Source organism: Rattus rattus, chromosome 18 (assembly GCF_011064425.1).
Source record: "Rattus rattus isolate New Zealand chromosome 18, Rrattus_CSIRO_v1, whole genome shotgun sequence".
Classification (NCBI taxonomy): domain Eukaryota; kingdom Metazoa; phylum Chordata; class Mammalia; order Rodentia; family Muridae; genus Rattus; species Rattus rattus.
In genome coordinates this window covers 15676974-15695568 of record NC_046171.1, presented here as the reverse complement: position 1 = coordinate 15695568, position 18595 = coordinate 15676974, and positions in this window count along the sequence as shown.

Below are 18595 nucleotides of genomic sequence, written 5' to 3'. Positions count from 1 at the left end.
AACCTCGTTCTTAAAATAAGAAAACTGTGGATGGGTGGATGGATGGATGGATGGATGGATGAGAGAGAGAGAGGGGATGGACAGATGGATGAATAGATGGGCGGGGTGGGTGAGTGGATGGATGGATAGATAGATAGATAGATAGATAGGTAGATAGATAGATAGAGGATGGATGGACGGACAGTTGGATGGATAGTTGGGCGGGTGGGTGGGTGGATGGATGGATGAGTGGATGGATGGATGGGTGGATGGATGGATGGATGGATGGATGGATGGATGGATAAGTGGATGGGTGGATGAGTGGATGGATGACTGGATGGATGGATGGATGGGTAAGTGGATGGGTGGATGAGTGGATGGATGACTGGATGGATGGATGGATGGATGGATGGATGGATGACTGGATGGATGGATGGATGGATGAGTGGATGGATGGATGAGTGGATGGATGGATGGTGGATGGATGGATGGTGGATGGATGGATGAGTGGATGGATGGATGAGTGGATGGATGGATGGATGGATGAGTGGATGGATGGATGGATGAGTGGATGAGTGGATGGATGAGTGGATAGATAGATAGGATAGATGATAGATAGAGTTTGTAGATATAGAATTTTTATTATACTTTAAGGGAGCTACTAAAGACTGCAAAGTACCCCAAGTAAGAGAATGAAACAAGAGGAAAAAAAAAAACAAAACCAAAAACAACAACAAAAAAAAACAGAATATAGAACCCAATGGTCCAGTACGAGGGTGTAAAGGACGGGTGCTCAAGATTCTGGTGTCTTCTGGATCAAATCCTTAAGCACAGAACTCCCAAAGGCTTTCAGAACACCGGTGAAGGCTTTGAAACCATCAGCTGACAGCAAACTCGAGGTGTGTATGAGCTCAGCTACTGAGTCCGAGTGCAATGAGCTGCTCTGTGGGGGTGTCAGCCTTCTGGGTCTAAGCAGCAGAGCTGAGCTGCAGCCAGTGTCCTGCAGAAGTGATGGCGGCGACTGGGAACACCCACGGATCTACCCCACATTGTGTTAGAGCTGGACCAGGAGTCTGGAGTGCTGGGAACTGTCCTGGGGTGGGGAGGGGCGAAGGAGCAGTGCTTTTACAAAAAAACAAGTCACTCCCGAGGAGACATCAGTAAATTGTGACGAAAGCTCTTTGATGGTGGAGAAGGAGCTGTCTTACCACGTTATTCAGAGGTCCATGAGTGGACGCAGAGCCAATCTGGAAGTTAGAAGTTTCTAGTAGAAAGCAGGGAACAGAGGAAAGGCATGTCAGGCTTTTATTTTGGATTGTTTAAGTTGTTTGGGTGTGTTACTTTCATTTTGGAAAAGTAATTAAAGGAACATATTCTTAATCATCATTGAAATGAAGAGAAAATGTAAGTAACAAAACCAAGAATTCAAGGGAACCGTGCGCTTGCCACAAAAACTGAAGCATGACTAAAACCACACCTTTTGTCTTCCCGAGCACATGGGGGGCTTTTCTGGCTTTTTTTTTTAACTTTCCATTTCTTGAGGGAGAGAATGGTTTTCAACCCACTTGACACTCAAAGTATAGAAACAGACCCTTCAATGAATCAAGCCTCATCTCCAAAAAAACGTCACTTGAAAAACATTTTTATAGAAATCTACAAGTACATCGAGTCTTCAAATTTGCCTGGTACCAGCGATGAAGCCTTCAATCACAGCCCCTGAGAAGCAGAGGCAGGCAAGTCTTTGAGTTGGAGGCCAGCCTGGTCTCCAGAGTAAGTTACAGGATGGCCAGGGCTACACAGAGAAACCCTGTCTTGAAAAGAAAACCAACCGAACCAAAAAAAAAAAAAAAATCCCAAGTTCACAAAGAAGTATTTTTTTTTTTAGAAAAATAAGATACTCATGTTATTTATCTTAAATATGTACATCTAATCTTAATTAAAGGATGGAAAAACTACTTGGAGCATTTTAAGAAAATGTTCCTGGATTGGTTTGTTTGTTTGTTTGTTTGTTTGTTTTTTACAGGTATGATGGTCTTGTTTGTTTCTTCTAAGGCAAAAATACAAAAATACTGACCCCAAACTTAAATGTTTTATAATAGTCACAAGGGTTTATATTACAGAGGCTGTTCTACTTTTAAATTTTAAAATAACTTCATTTATTCTTTGAAAAGTTCACACCAGGCACCCTCCCTGTGCATCCACGAATCTTCTCACTTCTTTTTCTTTCTTTCTCATTTGGTTGCTGAGACAAGGTTTCTCTAATTCTGGCTGTCCTGGAACTCACTCTTGTAGACCAGTGTACCAGCTGGTCCTGTGTGTCCACTTGACACAAGCTGGAGTTATCATAGAGAAAGGAGCCTCAGTTGAGGAAATGCCTCCATGAGACCCAGCTGTAAGGCATTTTCTCAATTAGGGATCAAGGTGGGAGGACCCAGCCCATTGCATGTGGTACTGTCCCTAGGCTGGTGGTCCTGCATTCTATAAGAAAGCAAGCTGAGCAAGCCATGTGGAGCAAGCCAGTAAGCAGCGCCCCTCCATGGCCTCTGCATCAGCTCCTGCCTCCAGGTTCCTGCCCTGTGTGAGTTCCAGTCCTGACTTCCGTCAATGATGGGCTACAATGTGGAAGTGTAAGCCGAATGAACCCTCTCCTCCCCAAATTGCTTTTGGGTCATGGTGTCTCATTGCAGCAATAGGAACCCTAAGACTGGCCTTGAATTCAGAGATCTGCCTACCTTGCCTCAAATACTAGGATAAAAGGCCTGTGTCACCCCTGCCCGGTGGCACTTTAGCCTTTTCAGCCCTTGGCATTCAATTATGTCTGAATCACCTCAACGCATGACCACTTGCTTCCCAGGTGACAGCTCATAGTGCTCAACCCAGGCTCTGGTTCTGCTTCCTGCCTCAGACCCCAACAACAGGGAGCCATTTGTGGTCTAGACTGCCCTCCTCAAAGCGCTTTGCAAACACTGTCTCCCCATCTGCAGATTCTCCTGCATCAATGCTCACTGCCAACTTATCCAGCTTTCCCTGACCTTTTATTTCCAAGGAATGCCATGCTGGTCCTTTTAAAACAATTGTCTGGGCATTCATACTGTGTCATCATCATCATCGTCATTGTCATCATCATTGCCATCATCGCCATCATCACCACCATCATCATTATCATCATCAACACCACTGTTGTCAGCATAATGCACCTGATGCCTGAGATTCTTCTGCAAGGAGGGCACCTGCCTTTCATCTTGTGTTTCCTACCCCTAGCCATTCCCTGGTAAAAAGTTCGGGGTCTTCTAACCATGAGGTTAAAACCTCACTCACGGGGCTGGGGGATTTAGCTCAGTGGTAGAGCGCTTACCTAGGAAAGCGCCAAGGCCCTGGGTTCGGTCCCCAGCTCCGAAAAAAAAAAAAAAAAAAAAAAAAAAAAAAAAAAACCTCACTCACATGAAGAGTAGAGTTTAGTGAGACTCCAGCTGCCACTGAAGATGTCGCATTCTCCGCCCACTGAGAGATAGAACCTGTGGAAGGACACAGGAGTGTCATCTGACACAAAATAAACGTAAACTCACGTGGTCAGGCTGCAAAGATGGCTATGTGGGGGAAGACACTTGCCTGACACCCCAGTTTGATCCCCAGAAACCAAATGAAGCCTAGAAAGAGGGAGGAACCTCTACAGACGTGTCCCCTGACCCTTGCATAAGGTCACCGTCACACAGCCAGAAGCCTCAGGCTGCCTAAGGGCTTTATCACTTTCTATTTTGAAAGAGGAGGTGTTCAGTACCTTCCGGTTGTGGGTAAAGCCCTTTCTAGGTGTAGAAGGAGTGGCTAGGGTTCTCTTGCTAATTCCCTAAGATGAATTTGGAACAACAATAAAAAAAAAAAAGTCTCAAATGTAAAAAGTTACCCTTGGTATTTTCAACACCTCAATGCTAAAAACAAAACAAAAACAACAACAAAAAAAAAACAAAACAAAAACAAAAAACCCTGGACCATCAAAAAGAGACTAGGTTAGATGGATGTGGGCAGGTGAGGACAGACAGACATACAGACAGGGGATACTGAAGATGGACACGAACTTTCATAGTTATCTGTATCTCAGACAACAGTAGTGCCCTGCCGAGACTACCACCCAAGGAGGCCCATCCGCCCAGACTCACAGCTTCCCCCGTTGTCATGGTTTCAAGGCTCCTGCTAATTGTGTTTTTGATGCTCAGTGCTGACATCACCTTGAGTCCTTTGATCCCTAGACTAACACCCACATGCGTAAGTCGGTCCTCCCAGCTCCCCGGAACTTAAGAAAATGGAATGCTTTTGGCGGAAGACAACAGTAGGTATGTGCAAAGTTGTACCTTCCCATAGCGTGTTCTTTTTAAGGAACCGACCAACAGCCTGCTGGCGATGTGACTTACGGGTTTAGCCAGAATGGAAACGTTCGGAGCCAGAAAAACATCCAGCCCTCAGGCTGGCTGGGCTTCTGAGGCCACACTCAGGCACAAGGTAAAAGCCACCATGGCCACTTACCTGCTAAACCTCACATCAAACGACCAGAAATTGCTTCCAGAAATAGGAGCCAGTGGAGTTCTCAGAGTGAGATTTCCCAGGCAGCTGGTGTGGGAAGTGTGAGCTATCAGAAGATTCTCAAAAGCCACAGCCAGGACCAAAGTGCACAGAAAACCCAACCGCCAAGTCCATGGCTTCACCCTGCCTGGCCTCTTCGATGGCTGCCATTACTAAGCTGATCATAGCTTGCTTCCACTCCAGGTCAGGAAATGCTTCTCCACACATAGTCTGAGCTTAGTCAAGGCTAAGCACTGGCAGTTGGCTCTCAGTGTTGAATCTCGCTTGCCACTGCAGTTAAACGTCCAGAAGACAGATAGCCCCCAACAAGCACAAGCGGCTGGCTGCTTCCTCAGTGGAGGGGAGCCTGAGAGGGAGAGACACAGACATGCGATTGTGAATCAATGCCTTCAAGTATCAATAGCCCTTAACTGGACCTCAGGAGGTGCAGACTTTAAACTCAAATATACGTGCTTTCTCTAATTATATAACTCTAGGCAAGCCTTGTTCTTGATGGACTAAATTCCACCTATAAAAATTGGAGACATATTTGCTGTGGACTATATGGAATTTGGGGGTTGCTCATGACACAATGTCTTCCCGACCTGAGGGGATTGCTTGCTTAGAAGTTAAATGATCGGTTCTGCAACAGGCTGAGGCAAAGTTGGACCCACACAGAAAACCCCCAGCCCTCCCAGCCCCTCAGCCCCCCCCCCCCCCCCCCCCCAAATCACCACTGTGACCCAAACCCACACCCCCCCCCCCCCCCACCCCCCCACCCCCCACCCACACCCTCCACCTCCACCCCCCACCCCCGATGATTTGGTGCTGTAGACAAAAGTGCAGACAGAATGAGGGAGGTCAGTCAGTCATTGTCCCGTGAAGAAAAGAGCACAGCCCCTCCAACCAAATCCCTGGTGACCACCCACTAAGCCGCTGGCCACTTGGACCTGGGTGCATTATTTATTTCTGCTACGCTAACTGACTCCCAAATTTAGCAGTTTAAAATGGCAAACATTTGTTATTTCTGGGTCTTGGGTATTTTTTTTAAACTTTATCATGAAGAACTTGCAAATTAAAAAAAAAAAAAAAAAAAGGGGTTGGGGATTTAGCTCAGTGGTAGAGCGCTTGCCTAGCAAGCGCAAGGCCCTGGGTTCGGTCCCCAGCTCCGAAAAAAAGAACCAAAAAAAAAAAAAAAAAAAAAAAAAGTTGGGATATTTCTGGGTTTCGAGAGGTCAAGAGTCCCCATGTAGTCTCTCTGGGTGCTTACTGGCTGCAGGTCATTCAGAAGGCATCACTTCCAGATCGTCTAGGACTGTGGTGGTTAGGCCAGAGCTTAGCTGAGGGAAGCATCCGCTTCCAACTCCTGTGGTTGTTAGAGCAATCCACTTCCTTTCAGGCTGTCGGGTTGGGGGCCTCATCGCTTCTCTGACTACTATTATGGTTTGGATCTTTAATGTAATGTATTAAAGACTTGACACTCGGAGAGGTGAAACCTAGAGATTGCACCCCTGAAGGAGACACTGAGACTTCAGCCGCTATGAGTTGCTGTCTTTGTTTGCCAGCCACCATGAAGCAAACAGACCTGTTCCGCCCCCGTCCAGAGCGTCCATTACAGACCCAAACCAACGAAACCAACAGACCACGAACTGAAACTTCAGAACTAGGAACCCATCGGGATCTTTCCATGTTTTCAGCTGTTTATCTCAACTATATGCCACCACAATAGAAAGTTGGCAACACAGTTGCGGTGGGCTAGATGTTCCCCTGTGTTCGGCTTGGTCCTTTCCGCAGAGCAACCTGGGTTTGGAAGCTTGTTAGATACTTAAGGAAATGACCTGTTATGGGGTTGCAGAGATTGCTCGGAGGTTAAGAGCAAAGGACCTGGGTTCGGTTATGAGCACCCCACATGACTGCTCGCAACTGTCTGTAACTCCAGATTCAGAGAAGCCAATGCCCCCTTCTGGCCGCTTGGGGCACTGCACATACATGGCGCACCTACCGCCATGCACGCAAATCCCGGTCCACATAAGGTAAAATAAATACATCTGTTTTTTAAGCAGCATAATGTACTCTGCACATTTTCTTCATTAGAAGCATACAGTTCATTCAGGGGAGAGAAGAGGAGAGAGAGAGACCTGGAGAGAGAGAGAGAGAGAGAGAGAGAGAGAGAGAGAGAGAGAGAGAGAGACATCGGTGGTAGGGAGGCAGAAGCAGGCAGATTTCGGAGTTTAAAGTCAGCCTGGTCTACAGAGTAAGTTCCAGGTTTGCCAGGGCTCCACATAAAAATGTGTAGGGCACATTAGCATGTATAGGAAACGCTCTGAAAGACCAAATAATAATAGCAATACCTGAAAATACGTCACAGATAGATTACATGCAAATATGCACTATATGCAAATATGCCCCAAGATACGCTATATGTAAATATGTCACAAGATACACTGGATGCAAAGTGGGACTTGCATCAATAGTATTACTATTGTGACACTGGTACCATTCAGGTCGGAGAAATAAAAGTTGGTGGTTTTGCATGAGATAAGAATTGTTCTTGGTCTGCCCTGTGTGCCCACACATCACACATACGTGTCCAATGTGAAGACAGGCATATGGAGGCCAGAGGTTGACATCGCCGTCTTCTGTCACTTCCGACCTTGGTTTGCGAGACAGGGTCCCTCAATGAAACTGAAGCTCACCGATTGGCCAGGCTGGCTGTCCAGGGAACCCCAGAGAGCCTTCTATCTCCACTCCTGCGCCCAGGGCAGACACTACACACCCGGCTTTTTATATCAGTGCTAGAGATGGAAACTTAGGTTCCTGTGCTTACAGGGGTCTCATTCTAGGACTTTAGGGCGTTTCCAATTGTCTTCTGGTTTGGGGGTATGCTCTCCACAAAAAGATACTCAATCAATGGTTTTTAAAGCAAGTTTACGCCCAGCCATCTTGGGATACTTCCCTGACCCGCAGCTGAGCGCTGACTATTTTTACAGACAGTACTTTGATACTTTATATCAGCTCCAAGGTAACCACATCCCTTCAAAACTACCTAAAATAATTACATAAAGAATCAAAAACCTATCGATTAAAAAAATCAGCAGAACACAAAAGACAACTCGGAAAGAGAAACAGGAGATTAACAGGGGGGAAAAAATGAAATGTGGACGCCCTTCTCAGACAATTACTTCCAACCTAGACGGCTTGAACTCCCCCAGTCCAAAGGCATAAAGGGCCAAAGAAATAAGTCCCAACTGTGTGCTGTCCAGAAAAACACTGATTCTGAACCAAGGGCATCCTCATCTATTAGAGCAGGTCAGTTCCACTCAAATGGTCCTCAAAGAGGACATGCTTGATCAGGCTCCCAGCATGACCTGCTATGAACCAGCTCCCTTACGACCTTACCCGCTGCTCAGGAAGCTGCTTCGGTGATGCCACAGCACCTGTGTCCATGCCAGTTTGCAGTCACCGAGTGTCGGAAAGCCACCAGCTCTCCCTGTGGCCTGCTGGGAAGCAAGAAAGGTCAGAGGCTTCGGTGTGATGTGTCACCGTGTCTATACTATAATGCATACAGTTTAGACAGCAGCTCTCAGAAAACAAAGGTCCCTTGTATAGATTGAGATTATATTATACCATGAATATAGAGTAGCCTTAAGTTTTCGAACTTTTAAATCCTGACTGAGGGCGCTGAGTGGTCAGTGGTGAAGGGCTCTTAGTGGTCTTGCAGGGGACCCAAGTTCAGTTCCCAGCATCCACATGTCATCTCACAACCATCACTCAAGGTGTAGGGGGATCCCATGTGCTCTTCTGGATTCCATACACACACACACACACAAACACACATGAAAGAGAAAGAGAGAGAGAGAGAGAGAGAGAGAGAGAGAGAGAGGGAGGGGGAGAGGAGGAGACAGAGACAGAGAGAGAGAGAGAGAGAGAGAGAGAGAGAGAAAATCAAATCTTGACTGTGACCATGAATAATCCAAGGGACTGGAGATATTATATATTTAATATATAGATTATATTTAATCAATTATATACTAAATGATTATATTTAAGTAGATTATAATCACAGATTTAAAAACCGTACTTGTCTTATCTACATTTTATATTTTATCTTTTAATCAAATGTCAACTAAGTATAACTTTCGATCTATACCCATTGAACCCTGCGTGATGAGAGAGATTTTTTCAAAATTATAATTATTCTTCATCTTCCTTCCTGCTAAAGAAAATTAAAGTTTTGCGTTGCTTCTACGTAAAAAACAACTTTTAAATGCAACATACCCTCATCGCCCTTCCTGAAGAGCGCTGCTGCTGGCAGTTCCCTCCCCTCTCTCCTCACAAGTTGCATGCACAACTAGTAGTCTTCACACTGCTTACCACCCTGACGCAGCACCCGAAGCTGACTCGACTGTCATATTGAACATGGGACGACATACAAGTGAGTGTATGACACAGACCCTTGTATTTCGGTGATTTAAAATATGAAGATCAGGAAACCAAAGGCTACCCGTAAGAGAACCTAAAACCAGAGGCAAGGCAAAAACAAAACGGCTTTCTTAAGACCAATGGCATTTGTTGTCTGGGGAGCTGTTTATTCTACGAGTGCCTTCTGGTCTGGTCCGCTCAGTCTCCTGCCTTTGCCCTTTTTCTGTACACCACATAATCACAGCCATCTCTAGTGAGGGAACACATACTATTTGTGCTAAGAGAAAATAGGTGCCTTGGGTCTCCGGTCACAAGTTTCCTATTTAGAAGGTTTGAGTTCATCTTTTGTTTCCTTAAGATTCTCGTTGCCACTCACCATACCAAGTTTAGGATTATAAAAGTGGGGGCATTTTCTACCTTCGGAACGTAGTCTCTGTTTGCCTTTTGATGGCAAAACTAGACACGGTTACATGTGTTTCTACGTCAAGACAAGTTGGCATATGGAAACAGACTTCTCAAAAGGCAGAAATGTTGTGTGCCCAGAGCCCTTACTAGTGGCTCCCAACCTGTTGGTTCTGGTATTTACATTATGATTCATGACTGTAGCAAAATACAGTTATGAAGTAGCAACGAAATAATTTTATGGTAGGGAGCGGTCTCCACAATCTAAGGGCATTAAAGGGTTGCAGTGTTAGGAAGGCTGAGAACCACTGCTTTGAAGTTAAGAGATAGTGTACACTGAGCCCTGGCTTCAGTCTGCCGTGCAACAAACAAACAAATAAACAAAATGTGCAAAAAATAAATAAAAATGCCAGTCACTCTAACTCAAAAGACATGTATATGTTAGGACCATAGGCTCAGAAGAGAAATGGGCAGGCTATAAAACAGAAAGCAATAAGAAACACTTCAACCTAAAGTCTTCAGTGTCTGTAGTAGACACATTTTAGCATGGCCAAGGCCCTGTTTTTTTGTTTTTTTGTTTTTTCCAGAGCTGGGGACTGAACCCAGGGCCTTGCACTTGCTAGGCAAGCGCTCTACCACTGAGCTAAATCCCCAACCCCCAGTAGACACGTTTTAAATACTTCCACCGTGTTTTAGCTATGTTCACTACCGACACTTCATCCCAGCACGCAGAAGTTAGAGGCGGATGGATATCTGAATGTGAGGCCGGTCTGCGTCTACGGAGCGAGTCCCAGGACAGCCAGGGCTACATAGAAAAACCCTGTCTCAAAAAGGCAAACAGACGAGCAGAAATTCAGGAATGGGTTTATATCATGTGAAAGAGACGCGTAAGATTGAAGACGTATCTCTGAGGTTCAGAGCACAGACTGCTCTTGCGAGAATTCACTTCCCAGCACCCACCTAAGGCAACTCTCAGTGCTCCCAACTCCAGCTCTGGGGCTCTCTCGCCCTCTTCTGGCCTCCTTTGGGCACTGCACACATGTGGACTGTGCATGCACATTCATATACACACAAATAAAAAACTGGGGTCCTTAAAGTGGTTTTTTTTTTTTTTTAAAGAAGTGTATAAAGTAATTTAAAATTGGTGGCATCAGGAACATTCATGTTCTCAGATGAGGCAAAAATGTCAGAATGGTAAGAGAGGTTGAGCACGGAGGCTTGCTGGGAGTCAGACATTGTCTATTTCCGCACCGTTCACCTTTTGTTCTTCCGGAGTAGATTAGATGCCTGCGGACCATCGAGAGCTGAGGAATTTTTAACTCTGCGAGTTTGATAGCTCATACGCCAAGACTGTCCCATTCCAAATGGTCTGTGTTGTGATGGGGGTGTGAGGCGACAAGACACTCTCGCCAATGCGTTACTTAGAATCACGGAGCTAAGGGAAAAGAAAACACGCTGAGGGGTTGGGGATTTAGCTCAGTGGTAGAGTGCTTGCCTAGCAAGCGCAAGGCCCTGGGTTCGGTTCCCAGCTCTGAAAAAAAGAAAAGGAAAAAAAAAAAAAAAGAAAAAGAAAACACGCTGAGCTAGAACTAAGACTTTTGGGGCATTGAATAACCACAAAACTGGGTAACGTTTATTTTTTAGGTACTATTTAGCTTAAGGCACCTAAAGTGTAAGTCACAGAAAACATTTGTGGACGTGTGATCACGTCTATTCATGCTTCTGAATACTCTTTGTTTATGATTCCATTGAATGCTAACAACGTTTGTTTTTTTTTTTTTTTTTTTTTTTTTTTCGAGCTGGGGACCGAACCAGGGCCTTGCGCTATAGGCAAGCACTCTACCACTGAGCTAAATCCCAACCCCAACGTTTGTTTTTTTAAACGGGGTCTCCCTGTGCAGGCCAGCTCACACTCAAGGTCACAAAGCTTTGGCTTCAACCTCGCGAATGCCGAGATGAGAGAGGGTCATGGGGTCACAGACCACTACCCGTGCCTTAGCCAACCATCTTCTAAAGAATTTTATCTTGACCCCCCTGAGAAGAGAAATCTGGAACCAAAAGACAGAAAATATTGTAACTGAGGACACGCAGCTACCAACTATCAAAGCTGAACTATCATGGCGTTGGTTTTGACTTTGAACATTTTTTAAAACCCAACCTATGGGTACTTTAAAGCTTAGCTATGTCTTTCGTTTCATTCTTTTTTTTTTTTTTTCCTGGAACTTGAACGTACCCTGCCCTACCAGTTTCCCCGTTGATCATTTCTGTACAGACACTTCTAGAATCACCTTTCGCATGGTTTGAGAGGTTGGCTTTTCTAAAGCAAGATACCACAGTAGCTATTTTGAGCGCTTATTTGACAAGAATTTTGTTTTCCCATACAGTAGTTTTTTGAGCAGACCGTGAGACTCTCAAAACAGAATAAAGCTAAGTTTCGGTCAAACTCATGAGGCTGGAAGTCACAGGCACCAGAGAACGGTTTTGCTTTTCCTCCTCGTGAACCTCCAAAACATCTGAAAAGACTTAACCTTTTCCCAAAAAATGTTCACCTCTGGGCTGAAACCAAGTAGGAAGAACTTGGGCTCCAAAGGAAGCCTTCTTTAAAAAATCAACTCCTGAGTGAATTACAGGAAGCGAACTGCCTGGAATCTGGTCGCACACGAAGCTGTGTTTTCTGCCCACATGTGCTCGGCTAGTCACTTCCTGCTTGGTCAGCACCAATCATTATTATTCTGTGAAATAAATATTTGCTTCTCAGAGCTCTACCTTCCAAGACCACCGTGGAATCTTTAATGGACTTCATCTCATAAATCAAAGAGGAACATAGGCTGCTTTTTGTTTGGGCTCATGATTTAGACGGTGGTAGGAAACGGTGGTCGAGTTTCCCATCTGCCAACCTAGTCCCATTTTGGGGAGACCTTAATTATATCTTCCAAAGAAAATAACTAAGACCCTCTCAATAATACAGGCCATGCTTCCTTTGCTTTAAGTCAAGTTATGAATAGATTTTGGCTGGGGAAAGAGAAGGAACAGAGACATAGTACTCAATGATGGGAAAGTGTCACTAGATATAACAACATTGCACTGTGTAAGGGGGTATCTTTGGGGCTGAGAGATGGCTCGTCCGTTTACAGCATGAAGGACTCCTCAAGGGGATCCAAGTTCAATTCCCATCATCTATGTTGAATGACTCACAATCATCTGTAACTCCAGCTCCAGGAGAATATGACGTCCTCTTTTGGTTACCAGAGGCACCTACTTTCTCTCTCTCTCTCTCTCTCTCTCTCTCTCTCTCTCTCTCCCTCTCCCTCTCCCTCTCCCTCTCACACACACACACACACACCCACACACTCACTCAAACTCTCAAATAGTTTTCCCTGTCTCTGTCTATCTTTGTCTCTCTGTTTCTGTCTCTCTCTCTGTCTTTCTCTGTGTCTCTCTGTCTCTTTACATTTCTTTCTCTCTCTCTGTCTCTGTCTCTCTGTCTCTCTCTCTGTCTCTCTCTTACACACACACACACACACGAATAGTTTTCTATCTTTTTCTCTCTGTTTCTGTCTCTCCCGTGTCTCTCTCTGTCTCTGTCTCTCTATGTTCTCTCTCTCTCTCTCTCTCTCTCTCTCTCTCTCTCTCTCTCACACACACACACACACACACACACACACACACACACCAAACACACAAACAAAAATATAGAAGGAATTTGAGCTGAAAAACTTTAAGTATCTGTTGAATTAAATGAAAATAGGAGATCCCCAGAAGGATTAGGAGAGGGCACAGAACCCTCTCCCTGTCCCTCAAGTCCTATCCCTACGAATATCTATGCCTGTCCATCATGAGGCAGGGGACAATCTGGGCCAGATTTCTACATCCTGGATGCTAGACGCTGAGACACAACAGACTCAACTGGAAAAGCCAAGATACAAGAGCACATCTGTAGCAATGCCCAGCTCTTGGTTCAATGGATCACCCAGGAGTCAAAATTCCAGAGTAGCAGCCTTGCCGTTACAGAATGGCGGCCGCGCAGTTAGTTACAGAATAGTGTGGTGCAGTTACAGAATGGCGGCTGTGCAGAGAGTACCATGGGTGCAGTCGCATGTCCCATGGAATGAAGCCGGGTATCCCCAGGTCTCAGCTTGGCCCTTCTAGTTTGGTTGTGACTCACCTTTTTCCCCCTAAGACGACTTGAGTGGATTACATTTTTTTAATAAGTTCCAGCATCCTTTCTGCACTCACATTGCCGTTTCAACCCCACAAACAGTAACATTCTCAAATCTGGTATAAGACCAGGCTGGAGGGATGACTCAGCAGTTCAGAGCACTTGCTGCTCTCTCTTTCAGAAAGTCTTCCTGAGTCCAGTTCGCAGAAGACACTCACCCTGTTCTCAAGAGCTATAGTACAGTTCCAGCTCCAGAAGAGGCAACACCCACTTCTGGCTTGTGTATGTGCCCGCACACGAAAATGGCACACATATCACACACATACACACACACACACACACACACACACACACACACACACACACAAAATACAGACATATACACACACATACACACAACACACACAGGGCACACACACAAAAGGCACATACCCACACAGACATACACAAATAAAAAAAATAAAATAAAGATCTACTCTAATATTTCAGAGTAACATCAAAGCGACTCACCCCTAAGCCAGAGCATTCCCAGGCTGGGTTCAAAATGAAATCCACCCCAACTCGTGCAGTGGTTGGCCTAAGGACGCTTGTATCCTAATGCTAATTTGGGGCCCCCAAGACTGGTGTCCTGGAGATGAGAGAGTCCACATGTAAGATGCTGAGTGAACCTGTCCCCCAAGGTATTTCTAATTGGTGAGTAAAGACGCTGACAGCCGGTAGCTGGGCGGAAGAGACAGAGGTGGGGTTGAGGTTTCTTGGGCTTAGGCTCAGAGGAGGAACTCGAGGGGAGGAAGAGTAGAGGAAGAAGAGGGAGAGGCAGCCAGGGATTAGGTGAGCCATAAGAACGTGGCCCTGAGGTCTGGCAGACTGGAGTTAAGAGCAGCCTGGATGAAATAGAGTAAGTAATAACTCGGGGTTATCATAGGAGAGTAGATTCTAACAGCGTGGAGGGTAAATATCTGCCCAGATCTTGTGTTGTTTAAGGCTTATTGTAAATATAAAGTCCTTAAGTGTGTCTTTCATTCGGGAACTAATTGGTTAAAGGCAGGGTAGAAACCCCAGGCCAGGGGGTTGGGGACTTAGCTCAGTGGTAGAGGGTCCCCAGCTCCGGAAAAAAAGAAAAGAAAAGAAAAAAAAAAAAAGAAAGAAAGAAACCCCAGGCCAGAATGTAAATAATTTCTACACAAACTCTGGTCTTCCCAGCCATGAGTCAACATTATCTATTTCCACGCTGTGTGACCAAAGTTGGGTCTATGTTTCCTTTGAGAAGTCGTGTCCCAAATAGTAGTTGAGTATCAATGCTCGTCTTACTGGCCATGGATCTGCGGCCCACTCGGTTTACTTAGAAAACAGTCAAGGAAACGCCGTAGGAATGGAAGTCGCTAAGCAAAACAGTCCGTGAACTAAGAAAGCTCTCTTGCATTTTCAATATCTGTTTTAAGAAAGAACAGTATTTAGTGGAAATTCTGGCTAACTCCGGAGCACAGGTCTGGGTGTTTTCCAAGGCTTTAGAGATTGTGGGGAGAGCAGAGCTTCTCTACTAGGCTTCATTATTAACAACATCAGGATTTCGCACTATTCACAAACAAAAACCAGTCTAGACAAACAGTACCTCAACCGACCGACCCCCACCCAATGCCTTCCAAGAGGCTCTGTCTTGCTCATCTTGTGTCTCCAGTGCTCAAACTTTCAAACCCAGCGCGGGTTACATTTAGAAACAGTAAAAACAAGAGAAAAAACACAACCCCCCCTTAAAGCTTTGTGATGGTTTGTATAGTCTCAACCCAATGAGTGGCACTCTTAGGGGGTGTGGCCCTGTTGGAGTGGGCGTGGCCCTGTGGGGTGGGCGTGGCCTTGTTGGAGGCAGTGTATTACTGTGGATTTGGGCTTTAAGACCCTCCTCCTGGCTGCCTGGAAGTCAATATTCTGCTAGCAGCCTTCAGATGGAGATGTAGAACTCAGCTCCTCCTGCACCATGCCTGCCTGGATGCTGCCATGTTCCCACCTTGATGATAATGGACTGAACCTCTGAACCTGTAGGCCGGCCCCAATTAAATGCTGTCATTTATAAGAATTGCCTTGGCCATGGTGTCTGTTCACAGCAGTAAAACCGTAAGACAAGCTTCCTTTCTGTGGAGGTTGCTATCATTTTGTTTTCAGTCAGGGTTTCAATTTGTTTTCCAGGCTGAACCCCTCCTCACTCCACAGCTTGTGATAGCCTCTATAAGCCCATGATAGCCTCAATCCTGCAGCCATCCTTCTGAGCGCTGGGATCACAAGCAGGTGCCACCACACCCATGATCAAAGGCCCTTTCTTCTGCAGAGCTGGACCCCGAGGGAGGATTTGAGGTGTCTCAGACCGTGTTAGAATCTGAAACTCCGGAGCTGTACTGCTCCAGGCATCATCTCTGTGAGAAAGAAAGGCTTGGGACAAAAGCTGAGAATGCGTCCACTTCCTCAGGCCTAGCAGGGTCAGCCGATTACATGGGAGGTTCAGGAAGTGTGCACACAGACGACCATGAAGAATATACTTTTGAAACCAGGGAGCAGGGCTGGAGAAACGGCAGCTCACCAGTTAGGAGTGCTGGCTGCTCTTCCAGAGGACCTGAGTTCAGTCCCCGGCACCCACAATAGGTGGCTCAGAAGCACCTGTAACTCCAGCTCCAAGAGATCCAAAAAGCCCTCTCCTGGACTCTGAAGACCTTGCACTTACATGGTGTACCCTCACCAATACACCTAAGTAAAAATAAATCTTAAAACTAGAGGGAAAACCCTGCATAGCCTATAGGACCCGCATTAAGTGAGCATGAGCTAATAATATTTATGGCATTCTCAGCATAAATTAATATACATTAATTATTAACATATTAATAAGTATATTGTATTATTATTAAGTATTAATTATTGCATAGTTGTGATTTTATAGTTATCATACAATTATTATTTGTTATATCATTAATAAATTGGTGGTTATTATTGTATAATTATTGGTTCGTTAATAATTATATGCATTAATGCATCATACCAAACCTGTGAGGGATGACCACATTACATGGAGGTTGCCAGTATGACACAGCTACCAGAGTCGCAGAGAGGCACCTGGAGAGAGAGCTCACAAATCTGCTTAGCTACGTTCTGTTTTGACCTAATGCAATGGGGCTATCATTTGATGGGGAAAGAGGAAATGGTCGGTAGGGGAATCACATCACAACAATATGTAGGAAGGAATGTGGAAAACGACAGAGGACACCTTGGAGCCCTTTTGTTCAGAACACTGTAGATGTGGGAATGCCAATTCCCTGCCCCTTAGACAAAGGTGAGTAGACACCCTGTCCCCAAATTCTCCAGTTTTCTCACCGGTAGTGTGGCGATCATCGTACGTATCTCTTTAGAGCTTTGTAAAACATAGGCAGATCCCTAACGTATACCCTCCCACCACACACCTTATAAATGGTGTGTATGTCCTTCTGCGGGGGTTTCATTACATAATACATGTTGGCAGCCTAAACAAAGGGGACTTCATCGGAAGCCACCACGCAGAACAGTCAAAGAGTAGGTTCCCAGCGTTTACTTAAAAGTAGACAGAAAGGGGTTGGGGATTTAGCTCAGCGGTAGAGCGCTTGCCTAGGAAGCCAAGGCCCTGGTTCGGTCCCCAGCTCGAAAAAAGAACCAAAAAAAAAAAAAAAAAAAAGTAGACAGAAAGCAATATGGTCGCGAGGGCTTTTTAGACATTGGGAGCTACAGGGCTTGTGTAGGAATGACAGCAATAGGAAAGGAATGAATTTTCCAGAATTAAAAGAGAAAAGAAAGAAGAAAAAACAAATAAAAGACCTACAGCTATACTTTTGTTATATCCCACAATCCAAAGCTATGGGGCTCCAGCAGTGACCCTGAAGCTACCTGCAGGCTAAGACAACAAGGGACAACAGGTTAGACTTTGGTGGTTTAGCCAGATGGACATCTCCATACAACAAAACTCGACACAATGGGAAAGCGAGTTCGCACAAAAGTCTGCGTGACAGAGGCAACTTCTGCCGAGAAGCCATAAAACGAAGGATATTCTTATGCCACATAAACGTGAGGTAATTTTGAGATGGAAAAAGTATAAACCAACCATGTATGTATAATGTTTGTGTGTATGCATTTATTTCCAGATTTGCTTGTTTTTTATTTAATATCTATGGCGCTTGCGTGTCTGTGCACCATGTGCATGCAGTCCCCATGGAGGCCAGAAGAGGGCGTGAGATCTCCCAGTACTGGAGTTACAGATGGTTGAGAGCCACTATGTAGGTGCTGGGAACTGAATCCTGGTCCTTTAGAGGAGCAGCGGGTGAGCCAGTGAACCGCCTCTCCAGGACCCAAATTCTGTATTTTAAAGGGAGACTCCTGGAAAACCAACAGCAAACAGTGCATGGGAGCTGAGGTAGGAGGAGTGTGGCTTTGATTCCGATTAAGAGACGGAAGTATGTAGGACCCATCGCGGGCAGGATATTGGCTTCCGGTGTTTGAAGACTGAGCGCCCAAACTCACTTTAAGACATTGACTTTTTTACTTTAAAACTGAAACTTGTCATTTAGACCAAGCTGGCCTCCAATTTACAAAGACCCATCTTCCTCTGCTTCCTGAACGAGCGAGCCAGGTCCCACTCATGCAGATGGCACAAGGCATTGTAAACTTCGGAGTGCTTGGGATAGGACTGACCTTCCCCCAAATATCCCATTTACGTCATTTCACGAAACACCTATTTTTCGAGTCTGTGTTTTAAAACCTGTGATACAATTTTGAAAGCAAAATATGGTACGAGTTTGATGTGACTTGGCACGTTATAACTCTATACAAACACATCTAAATCAGTGAGAAGTGTTTCCACCACGTCTAGCTGTTCCCTTATGGCCTGTCAAATCTCTCTGGGGGATACCACTCTTCATATTTAAATTGTCCGAAATTAATTTTGCCTTTATGATTCTGTATCAATGTATAAATGTATCAGTTCTCTTGAGCCTGTCTTTGGCAAAACATAATCTTTTTGAGATTCATTCACCCATACTGCTGTAAGTAGAAGCTATTTTTCTTTTTTAA